Raw genomic sequence first — 12,199 nt, 5'->3', positions numbered from 1 at the left:
TTTTCAATCTGAGTTGAATCAGGGAAACGGCGGGGATCGACACCGCGTTTTGAATTTATTTTTCGTGAATTTTTTTTGTCAAAAATTCAGTGTTTATGGCACTTCAATGTCAAAAATTTAGTGTTTATGAGACTTCAAATTGTTTATGGGACTTCAACCATCAAATCTCCGAAATTTCGAGTTCAATTTCGCTGTATAGCCAATTCTTCAAAATGCCTGATGAAATAATATACGAACACGGACGTATGATGGCACCCTCGATTGCCTGGGCGGCTCGTCGTATTTCTCCTCCATGGACCTTCTGTCTGGACTTCTATCTGGACTTCAATATGGACTTCTATACACCTTCTAAGTGGCAAATTGCTGTAGTATCTGCTACGGATCGTGAAAAGACCCGCTTTATGTTGCCGGGTGGTTTGTACCAATTTAAGGTCATGCCATTTGGTCTTTGCAATGCGTCGGCAAGTTAAATGATTATGTACTCCCTTTGTGTGGATTCAAGTGGCCAACTTGCCTGTGCTATCTAGACGATACCAGTGTCTCTTCGCCCACGTTTGAGATGCACCTTCTTCGTCTGGCAGACATCCTTGAGGTTGTTCGTCGCGCCGGGCTTCAGCTCAATTCGTGAAAATGCCACTTTGGCTGCCGCAAAAACGAAGACCCTTGGGCTCCTCATCAGCGCTACGGGTGTCCGACCTGACACCGAAACAATACGCGCCAGAGAATATTTCCTTGTTTCTCAATCCTCGAAGAACGTCTGCAGCTTGGTAAGGCTGCGTCGCTTCGTCAGGAACTTTATCTTCTTTATCACCCATACCTTTATCTTCTTAAGCACCACGCCTGCTTTTAGGGGCGAAGCTCCTTAAGTCATGGGTCTGTCCATCCCTTGTGTCTCGTGGTACGTGACCGCCGCATGCTTTCGGAGATGTCGCAAAGTGGGCCGCGTTGCACGCGCAAGAACCGACTGCAACCGGCAGCGCAAACTCGGCACCGGGAGCGCGAGCTTGTCTGTGTTCGCCAACGGAGGCGCGAGCGCACGTGCACTGCGAGGGGGAGATCACGCAAGAGATCACGCCACGAACGCAGGCAGTCGTTCTCGGAGATGTTCGGGCACAAGTTCGCCCTAAATAAACGTTCTTTCTTTACCGTTGTGTCCCATCCTACGTGACAAATTGTGGTGAGGGTGCGGGGTAGTCCTCGATGGCGCGGGGTCTTTCACCAGGTCTGGGCCTGGGAGCATTGACTCCGAAAATAAAAGTTGATTTGTACAATGTACGCACACAGTCTTACGTCTTTCTTAATGATGTAATGGGCGAACTTTCACGGGAGAGTTACGGTTACCGATGATCTCCCCCTCTCGAGCTTCGCCCCACTTATCATCATTCATTCCGTGGATATGGCGTGATTTTTTTTAGGGCCCCATGCAGGCTTTAGCTTTTGCCAATGACATCGACTGCCTCACTAATTCACCAATTGTGGCTCATTTTAACGACACTGCTGCGGCGGAAGTCCACCCAGAGGCGAGTGGTCACGGCGTAAGTGCTGTACTAGTGCAGAAGCAAGCCAGCCACGGCCGAGAGATAGCTTATACCTGCCGTCTGTTGTCCTCCTCCGAACGGAACTGTTCCGTCACGGAGCGCGACTGCCTCGCTGTTGCATGGTCCTTCAGCAAGTTCCACCATTTGTACGGAATGCTTTTTACCTCAGTAACAGACCATCGTGCTCTATGCTGACTTTCCTCCTTGAAAGATCTGGCAGCACGGCCGGGACGATCGGCCTTGCGCCTTCAGGAGTATCACTATTTGGTAACCTGCAAGAGTGGCAGATTGCACAGCGACGCTGACTGCCTGTAGCATTACCCACGTGACCAGCCCGAGACAACTGACCAGGAAACTGATTCCTGTGCCTTCGCGCTATCGGGCCTTCTCAACATAGCCGACCACCAGTGCCGCAACCATCATGGAGGAAAAAAAAGTTAGGAGACGGCATGACGTCACGCAGCTAGCCTTCGCAAGCCCAGGTCCGTTGAAGCCGCTCCCTCCGCCGTTTCCCTTTCTCAAGCCGCCGCAGTCGGCCCAGCACGTGACCTCCAAGCTTGCGGCGGCGGCGGTCTCCGACTCCGGGGCATCTCTCGTGTTTCGTTGGCGGTAGCTATTCCCCGTCCTTCCTGCATTTGTCTGCTCGGCGATCTCATGCCCGCGTGCGGGCAGGAGTGCCGCGTACGTGCGGAAGACAAAAGCCGTGGGAAAAAAAACCAACATATAGCAGGTTTCGCGACAACGGCCCGCAGAGCAGTTTCGAGCAGACGAAATTGAACAGCGCGGCGGCCCATACAGAGGCGGTGCGGTGGGGTCACGTGGTGCAGTGACACCTGGGCTGACTTCGATTTTACTTTTTATGTATAGGCTTCACGTTTCTCCCGCGGCGCCGTCTCCTAACTTTTTCTTCCTCCATGGCAACCATGATAGATGTCCACCATTGGTCGTCTAAACACCACACCGACCCTTCTTTGGATTCATTTTTGCTTCTAGACGGCGTCCTGAACCACCGAAACTTCCGTGCGGATGGCCCTGCTCGCCCTGCTCGCCATTCCTGGTCACCTCCGCTCTGACACCCCACGACAACTTCACGAAGAGCCCACAGCTGGCCACCTTTGCGCGGCTTCAACTTACGACCGCGAACGCAAGCTTTTAAATGCAGAGCATTTATTTAACGCAAGATGTCACGCGTTCTAGGCGTACGTAGTAGTCCTCATCGCTCGCAGGTGCGCCCTCTCCCCCGCTCCTCCTCGCCTACTCTCCGCTCGCATCGCGCGCTCTCTCCGAGGTCGGTTCGCGCCCAACAGGTGGGGGCGCGCGCGTCGCGGGATCAACAACATCTGTGGCGTAATCGTGACGTCAGCATCGCGCGCGCGTGGCGCGATCGTGGCGTGATAAAGGTGGGTGTCGGCGAGGCTGAAACGCACTCATCGCCACGCACTCTCGTCAGCAGTTGCCACAGGTGCAACAACATTAACGTAACGCAAACTACTTAACGTCGTGCGCCCCCGGAAATGCTCTGCATTTCATCGTGCCCCTCGCGAGGGGGATGTTTCACTGCGTCGCCATGCGAACAGTTTGCCACGCTTTAGGTTGTTTTTTTTTTACTGGCCTGGCCTCTATCTACGTGTTTGGCGATACGTCACGGGCCGTGACCTACGCCAACGACGGAAAAACCCCTTCCTTCCGTCCCGCTGGGGCGGCCGCCAGGGGGCGACGGAGTGGCAGGACGTGTTCGTGTCGGCTGCCGCCTTTATGAGCAGTTTTGACCGGGTATTTTTCTCGTTGGTGCCTAATTTTGTGCTCAACGGATCCGGGAAGTTACCAGCTACACCGGGATAGCGGACATTTTTCCGTGAGTGAACTGTACGTGACTTTACGGCCTTTTTTGTCTCGACCACGCCGGCGGAGGTGTTAGCCCTGATCGCCGTGTTCGTGGGCCGCGCCGGCCTTCCGGCCGTCTGAGGCTATTGTCATGGTGGAATATGCTGTGGAGGGTGAAGACATTGCTCCGGAAGAAGTTTCGGAGGATGCTGGCTGGAAAATTCAGAGCGAGAGGAATTCTACGACCAAGGCAAGGCTACCATTTGGCGGCAACGCTGGTAGCCCTAACGTCGGGCTGGGACCCACGAACGGCCGAGTGAGTACAAACACGCCAGCTAGTGTGAAGAAGGGTATCATCCGGCGCGCGAAAATGCCTCCGCTGCCGAAAAATGATATTAAGATTATCGTCAGGATCAGGGGAGGTCTGAATATTGCCAAAATTGGTGCGGCCGTGGTGGCTGATGCAATCACGGCTGCTGCTTGCATAGACGATGTGAAGCGAGAAGCGGACACGATCTGCCCGAATTTTCAACAGAATATTGTGGTAGTTAGCACGCCGGAGGAAGAAAATGCTACGAAGTACGTGAGGATCAAGAATCTGTGCATTGCTGGGCACATGCATGAAGCTGCGGCATATCGTGCGGCGCCACATGAAACGTGCAAGGGGATAATAAGAAACGTTCCTCTCAGCGAGAGCCCTGCAGCGCTCCATCGCAAGATTGTTAACCCGCATAATCCCCTCGCCCTGGCTGCCAAGCGAATCAAGGAGTCGGGCACGGTCATCATCGCCTTCGACGGGTACAAGGTGCCCAATTATGTCCGGTATGGTAACGCACTGGTTAGGTGCACGCTTTACCGCAAGCAGATAGATGTTTGTTATGTGTGTGGAAAGTTGGGACATCGCGCTGACGTCTGCCCCTCACCGGAAGAAGCGGTCTGCAGGGGCTGCGGATCACCCAATCCCGGGGAACCCCATGGATGTATGCCCAAGTGTGAACTGTGTGAAGGTGAGCACATCACGGCGGGCAAGGAGTGCAAGCAGCGGTTCCGTACCCCATATGTGGTCAGGCGCCGTCGTTTTGAGCGGGCTATGGCAGATACCAAGGTTGAGGAAGAAGAGAAGGGAGGCTTCAGGTACGACGAAAACCAGTTTCCGTCGCTGGGGAAGACACCGGGGGCTGGGCAAGGACAGGAGCGTGGGCGTCGACGTTCCAGATCAAGATCAAGGGGACCAGGAAGAGCATCTCGCAGCCGCTCCGGCGGCCGGACTGGGAGCAGATCGGCGTCCAAGGTGCGCTTCGGACTGGACAGACAGTTGGGAACTGGGACTGGGCGTGGCCCCAAGGGGACTGAGGGGCTGGGTGTGCGCAAGAGTGGTGTGTTGCATGGTCTACAAGGCAAGGGCCACGGTGGAGTGGCCAGTGATACTGCCTGGGTGGAGCGGGCAAGTTCCCGAATGGAGATGCCTAGTGTGGTAAGACCAGAGCATGGTAAGAATGAGGAGAGATTCAAGAGGTTAGAGCAAGAAAACGCAGAGTTGAGAGAAATGGTGAGGATGCTTAGGGCAGAAATATCGGCTCTTAAGGGTGCGGCAGTCCCTGCACCGGCCGATAGTGCAGTGCTTGAGCCTGTAGAGAGCATGGATGTTGCTGACGTAGGTGAGGCTGGCGGGTCGCGCCCCTCAAAAAGGAAGGCATTGACCCATGAAGCGGAGCCCGTGCCGAGGAAGTTGAGGTCGGAGGTTAAGGAGATGATGTCGGGTGTTATTGATAGTATTAAACAGGTCAACGATGGTCTGGCGCAGCTGAATAAGCGTCTCACGGAGTCGCTCGCCTCGATCGATGGAAGTTTCTCGGAGATGCGATGTAGAATCGAGGCGTTGGAGAACAGGTGCAATCTGAGTGCCTCTCACGCCCCGAGATCGAGATCTCAGTCTCCAGGTGCCCCGACAGGGAAGTCTGAGGCTCAGCAAGGTGGCTCGCAGCAACAACTTCAACATGGCGCGGCGAAATGAGACTTTTCGTGTATGGCAATGGAACTGTAGAGGGTATGCTCGTAAAAGGGCGCCTCTACAGCAGTATATTCGCACGTGTGAGGGTAGGCCGCAGGCTATACTATTGCAGGAGACAATGACGGAAGAGGTTTCTCTGACGGGCTACCGAGCCGTCTTCGGAGGATGTAAAACTAGGGGGACTTGCATTATGCTGGATAACAAACTGACGCAGGTGGTGCATGACCTTAAGATACCGTTCAGTTCCCTGGAATATGTCATGATTGAGGTGATTCCGAACCGGGTGGCCAAGGGAAGCGTGTTTATTCTGAACGTGTACAGTGCCCCGAGAGATAGGGCGCAGAGGTTCAAGCTGCTTCTTCAGAAGGCCTCTAAGCTTGCCGGGAACCACCCGCTGATCGTGGCGGGGGATTTGAATGCTCCGTATCACGTGTGGGGGTACAAGCATGACACGGCCAAGGGCAGGGACCTCTGGCAGAACGCTGCAGAGTTCGACCTTACACTGGTCACTGACCCTGCCTTTCCGACGCGCATAGGGACGTCTTCGTGTAGGGACACCACCCCTGACCTCTGCTTTGTAAAGAACGCTACCAGGCCTAGTTGGTGCAATCTTGTCGAGGACCTCGGTAGTGATCATTACATTAACCAAGTCGCTTTTGAGGTTGAGGGTAGGCGCCCGAGGGAGTTGACCTTTATAGACTGGGATAAGTTTCGGGTGATCCGGGAGGAGAGAGGAGAAAGGGAGGAGAATATCGTAGGCCTGAACCGGCCGTCTCTGGAGGATTGGGTCGCCCAGGTGAAGGAGGATGTAAAGGAAGCTACGGAGAGGATCACTACGAATCTGGAGGTGGACAGTGTTGATAGCAGGCTGGCCCACCTGATTGAAGCCAAGCAGTCTGTGCTGGCTAGATGGAAGGGGCAGCGGCTTAATCGCAGGCTGCGTAAAAAGGTTTCAGAGCTGAATAAGCTGATTGAGGAGCACTGCCAGCTTTTGTCTAGCAACAGTGGGATGAGATATGTAACTCGGTGGATGTGCAGGTGCGCAACGGGAAGTCGTGGGGCTTGCTTAAGCATTTGCTCAGCGATTCCAATACGAGAGCTAGTCAGGGGCACGTCCTTGCTAGAGCTATACACGATGCAGTGAAGTCTGCCTCGAAGGAAGAGCTGGTCGAGCAGCTGGCGAACAAATACCTCCCTGTTGCAGCCCCGGATGATCTTCTGGTGGAGCAGACGTACACGGGGGACGACAACTTTTCCTTAGATGAAGACTTTTCTGTGGAAGAGATACGTACGGTTTTGCATAACCTTAACAGCAACTCCGCTCCCGGGCCGGACCGGATTTCGAACAAGCTTTTGAAGAACCTGGACAATAGATCGATCGAGTACCTTACCGGGGAGGTTAACGCTATGTGGAGAGATGGGGAGGTTCCGCAGCAGTGGAAGACAGCTCTCACGGTGCTGATTCCTAAGCCTGGCAAAGCCCCGAGCATTGATAACTTAAGGCCCATTTCGCTCACTTCATGTGTGGGCAAGGTGGCGGAACATGCGGTGCTCAATCGGCTTACGAGGTACCTTGAGGAGAACGAAGTGTACCCCCACACCATGATTGGTTTTCGGGCCGGGCTGTCGACTCAAGACGCAATGAAGCTTATCAAACATCAGATCATTGACGGGGGTAGTGGGGGCGTTAAGGCCATCCTAGGGCTGGATCTAGAGAAGGCTTTTGACAACGTTCGACACTCATATATTCTGAAGTCTATTTCGGATCTAGGCTTGGGGGCGCGATTTCACGACTATGTGAGGTCCTTCCTGTCAGGTAGGAAGGCTACCCTGAGGGTTGCGGAGATGGAGTCTAGGACACTGGATCTTGGGGACAGGGGCACTCCTCAGGGGGCCGTCATCTCGCCCACATTGTTCAATCTGGCTATGGTCGGATTGGCCAGGAAGCTCTTGGAAATTGATAGTATTAAACATACCATGTATGCTGATGATATAACCATATGGTGTCCTGGGGGTAGTGAGGGATATATCGAGAGTGTTCTGCAGGAGGCAGTAGATGCAATTGAAACTTATTTGGTCCCAACGGGGTTAAGGTGCTCTCCCGCCAAGTCAGCGCTGTTGGTTTACAGTCCCACTAGAAGGGGACCCAAGCCGAGGGGCTGGGTTCCCGTGGACAAGATTAGCATTCAACTTCGCACGAGGAATGGGGATATGATACCTAGGGTAGATAACATCAGGGTTTTGGGAATGCTGATTGAGTCTAATGGCGCCAACACGCTGACGATCGCGAAACTTATTGCCAAGACAGAGAATGCGGTTCGCTTAGTGAAGAGGGTGGCCAACAAGCAGAATGGGTTGAAGGAGGACAGTCTAATCCGGCTTATGCACGCCTTTGTGTTGTGTCACTTTACCTATGTGGCGGCTATGCACAAGTGGAAGCCTTCAGAGAAGGAGAAGCTTGACACGCAGATAAGGAAGATCACCAAGAAGGTGTTGGGAGTGCCGATGTGCACCAGCAACGAGCGGCTTCTCCAGCTGGGTATACATAATACCTTGGATGAGATAGCTGAGGCTCAGGAGAGGGCGCAGATGGTGCGTCTCTCTACGACTAGCGCGGGTCGGCAGATTCTGAGAGAGTTAGGTGTTCCTCAGGAGAGGATTTCGCTGCTTCACGTCGGTATACCCTTGAAGGCCCGTCAGCGGTATCAAGTGATGCCTATTCCTAGGAACATGCATCCGGAGCGAAATGTCGGTAGAAGAAAGGCCAGGGGGGCTTGCCTGCTGAGACTCATTCGTAATAAGAATCAGAGGGTTAGCTTCGTCGACGCTTCTTTTAACGAAGAGAGGAAGGCGTTTACCGTAGTTGTCGTGGATAATGAGGGCGCGGTCGTCAACGCTGCTTCTGTTCGGACTGATAGACCGGATGACGCCGAGCAGGCGGCTATTGCGCTCGCCCTGGTTGACAGGAGCAGGCCTTTTGTGTATAGTGACTCAAAGTCAGCCGTTAGGGCTTTCGAGAAGGGCTCGGTGGCTAAGGTTGCTTTCAGAATTATGAAGACCTGTGAGATCTCTCAGCACTACTTATGTTGGTTTCCTGCTCACCTTGGGGTGATTGAAGGAGCCCCTCTGAATCTCAACGAGTCTGCTCATGCGGCAGCGCGAGACCTTACCCTCCGCTCTGCCCCGCGCCACGGCGTGACAGCACTCCCTGAGAACAGAGACCCCCCTTCCACATACAATGAGGTAACTAAGTACTATCTTCTTAACCGCAGGATTTACGGTTTGCCGCATCCTAAACTAAACCGGGCTCAGGCACTTACATTACGCTTACTGCAGACTGGCACTTATCCTTGCCCGCGGAGGCTCCACATGTTCTATCCTGAGACGTATACGGAGCCTTATTGTATGGACTGTGGTGATTTAGCCACACTGGAACACATGCTCTGGTCTTGCGAGCGAATTGAAGATCCGGCTATCAAGGACGCGTCCAGGTGGGAGGCTGCACTTCGCAGTCCGAACCTGGACGATCAATTCTGGGCTGTCCAGCAAGCTCACGACGTGGCTGTGAGGCTTGGCCTTTCGGTCCCGACGTGGGAGCGGCCCGCTTAGTGGTTCATTTATCACTATTTGCAGGACCAAATAAAGTTTTCCCTCCTCCTCCTCCTCCTCCGTCCCGCTGGACCACATAGCCGATCGAGACTCCTCCGGATCCATTATTTTGTATTTGTTTGGACCTTCTTGGTCATCTTAATTGTCGCGATCTGGAAATCGGTGGATTGCTGTGGCGACCGATTATTCGATCCGGTACGCTATCACCCGTGCATGCTCCCCATCAGTTGTGCCACAGACGTCGCGCATTTTGCACATGGTACTCCTCAGCAGCTGATTCCAGACCGCCGCCGGTACCTTCTGCTGCCTACCATCCTCACACCGATGGTCTTACCGAACGACTAAACAAGACGATCCCCGACATGCTCGCGACGTGCGTTTCCACGGATCATCATGATTGGGACGTCCCTCCGCCTTATGTTACGTTCGCGTGTAACTCCTCCCGCCATGACTTCGCTGGCGGTTAAGGTGAAAATTTCTTGATCTCACTGATGGTGCTGTCGAAACCAAGACTCACTGCAGGAAAACCAACTTTACCCAATGGAAGGGCACATTATGATGATGAAACAAGAAAAAAAACGCTTCCGGTGATTGGAATCGAACCTGGGTCCCACGCATTATGGAGCCGACGTCAATCCGATTGCGCCATTCCCCACGGTTTACGATAATTGGAGGGGGAGGGGGGGGTCAGCTTTTCCGTGGGGTATTCGCTTGCTGTCGTCTGAGTTGGACATTGACTCGCAGACAGTTTGCGCTTTGATCATTGACGCTTGAACTTTGACCCTCAGGTGGTTCGCGGTTTGATCGTCGACGCTTTCACGTTGGTGGCAGCGGCTTTGTCTTCGCCACTTCGCCATTCCATTTTCGCACGCAAGAAGGCTTCGCTGTACCGCGGTCGTTGTTAGACGCAGGGGATTTTTTTTCTTATTCTTTGATCACGAACCCACTTTGCCATTAGGCACTCTGCAGTGCTTCCTAGTTCGACAACAGGGGCTACAGAGTACGGCCGAAATATAATCGCCTACGCCGATGCGGCCCGCCAAGTTGCCCATGCTCGAAAAATTGGCCGCGCATATTCTCACTTCGTTGCAAATGTCGCCTGAAGAGGATACTCCGTCTGCCGCCCCTGCCACGTAAATCCGTTGAATTTTACCCCGTTCCATTGCTCCACCCTAGGGCCATTCTTCACCCGCCACCCGTGCACAATGTATGCAGAAAATCACGACTGAGTGCAATTTGAGTACAATACGAACCGCGAAACGCACACGTGAAGACTGGCGATTGCAGCGGTGTGGTCATCCGCGCGTTTTTTTAGACGATAGTTTTCTTGGGCTACTTAAACCCAGACAGTTTAATCTGCCTGCCTGGCTGCCTTACCTGCGTGCCTGCCTTACCTGCCTGCCTTACCTGCCTTACCTGCCTGCCTGCCTGCCTGCCTGCCTGCCTGCCTGCCTGCCTGCCTGCCTGCCTGCCTGCCTGTCTGTCTGTCTGCCTGCCTGTCTGTCTGTCTGTCTGTCTGTCTGTCTGTCTGTCTGTCTGTCTGTTCCTGCCTAGATTCAGCCCCCCGGCCAAAGTTAATGCAGATAGAGAACGATACCCTTATAGACCCACAGCCATTTCTGCACATCTAAGTTCAGGGGCAATGTTCATAGTTGTCACCATTGTTGAGCGAAAACAAACATTGCGCATATCTGAGGCAAGACATCAAAACACACACAGAGAGAGAACAACTTTTTTAAAGTGCCTGCAGCTCGGTTCGATCCCCCTTGCTCGGGGGTCTTTAAGTGACATTTGTAGTGTTAGGAAAAAAATACATGGATGCTTGATTTTCGCGATAGCAAAATGAAGCACTACAGCCCGTGTATAAAAACATGCTCGTCGAATTGCACGTGAAAACAAAAATGGCCGCGTACCTGCTCCTTTCGTTGCAAATGACAAAATAGACGATAGTCTTTGTAAAGATTTACCAAGTAAATGCCTCCTTCCGCTTTCCCGCTCACCTCTCATGCTGTTCCTCGTCCAACGCGCTCCTCCCAAGGTAAACACGCGTAAGGTTTGCTCAAGTCCATTTAAATTTACCGCGTTCCACTGCTGCAGGCCGGGTGCCTCGATGCCAGCGCTGCCATACGGCAGAGACGTGCGTGAATCGGGGCACCCTACTTCAACGTTTACAGGAACATGTTGCCCTACTCCACGTGCGTTCCAAGCGGAACGTGGAACCTATCTAGCGGAACCTCTCCTAACTGTTGCCGCTTGATTTGTTAAAATGCCGTCAGGAGCTATAGCGGCGCGGGCAACAGCTGGCAACGGAGTGAATTTTTTTCTGGAGTGGATGTAGTATTTCATTTCGCAAAAGTCAAGCATCTCTGAATTTTTTTATAAAGGAACACTGTAAGTATCACTTATGTATAACCTTTCTGTACTATATTTGCGTAATTTCTTGTTCTTCTTCAACATTGTTGACAAGTATGAACGTTGACACCGGATTTTGACGTTTAGATTTGGCTGAGTATATAAGACTATTCCGCAGATTCTGTTTCACTTTGACCGGGTGGCTGCGTCGAGTCACAGACAGACAGTCTATAATTGCAGGTCGGTGCGCTCATAAAAAATTGTTTAGAGACGCTCATTTATTGTTGAAACACAGTGTACACTGTGTTTCGACAAATACCTGAACAAATACCTGAAGTCCAAGCACGTACAGTCTGTCAAAATTTTGTGGACCAAGCCGGAAACGTGAAGGCTGCAAAAAATTCTATGTACAAGCTTACATGCCGAGCGAGGGTGAAACTTTTTATACCGGAAAGCTAAAAAGCACCTTTTTTTTCTTACTGCCTAAAAATATTTTAGGGGCGAAGCTCCTAAAGCTATGGGTCTGTCCATCCCTTGTGTCTCGTGGTACGTGACCGCCGCATGCTTTCGGAGATGTCGCAAAGTGGGCCGTGTTGCACGCGCAAGAACCGGCTGCAACCGGCAGCGCAAACTCGGCACCGGGAGCGCGAGCTTGTCTGTGTTCGCCAACGGAGGCGCGAGCGCACGTGCACTGCGAGGGGGAGATCACGCAAGAGATCACGCCACGAACGCAGGCAGTCGTTCTCGGAGATCGAACGAGACGCAAGGACCTTTGCTCGTTTCCTCTCGTCTTGTTCGGGCACAAGTTCGCCCTAAATAAAAGTTCTTTCTTTACCGTTGTGTCCCATCCTACGTGACAAATTGT

The 12,199-nt window shown here is 52.9% G+C and overlaps 1 protein-coding gene across 2 annotated transcripts in view; it reads left to right on the top strand.

The window, feature by feature from the left end:
* Positions 1–12,199, top strand: part of LOC144175058 (uncharacterized) — a 63,443-nt gene that overhangs the window by 4,960 nt on the left and 46,284 nt on the right. The window lies entirely within an intron of this gene.

This window comes from Haemaphysalis longicornis, unplaced genomic scaffold, assembly GCF_048455015.1.
Source record: "Haemaphysalis longicornis isolate Haplotype H1 unplaced genomic scaffold, Haemaphysalis longicornis Haplotype H1 scaffold_3, whole genome shotgun sequence".
Taxonomy (NCBI): domain Eukaryota; kingdom Metazoa; phylum Arthropoda; class Arachnida; order Ixodida; family Ixodidae; genus Haemaphysalis; species Haemaphysalis longicornis.
This window is presented reverse-complemented; position numbering and strand designations above follow the sequence as displayed.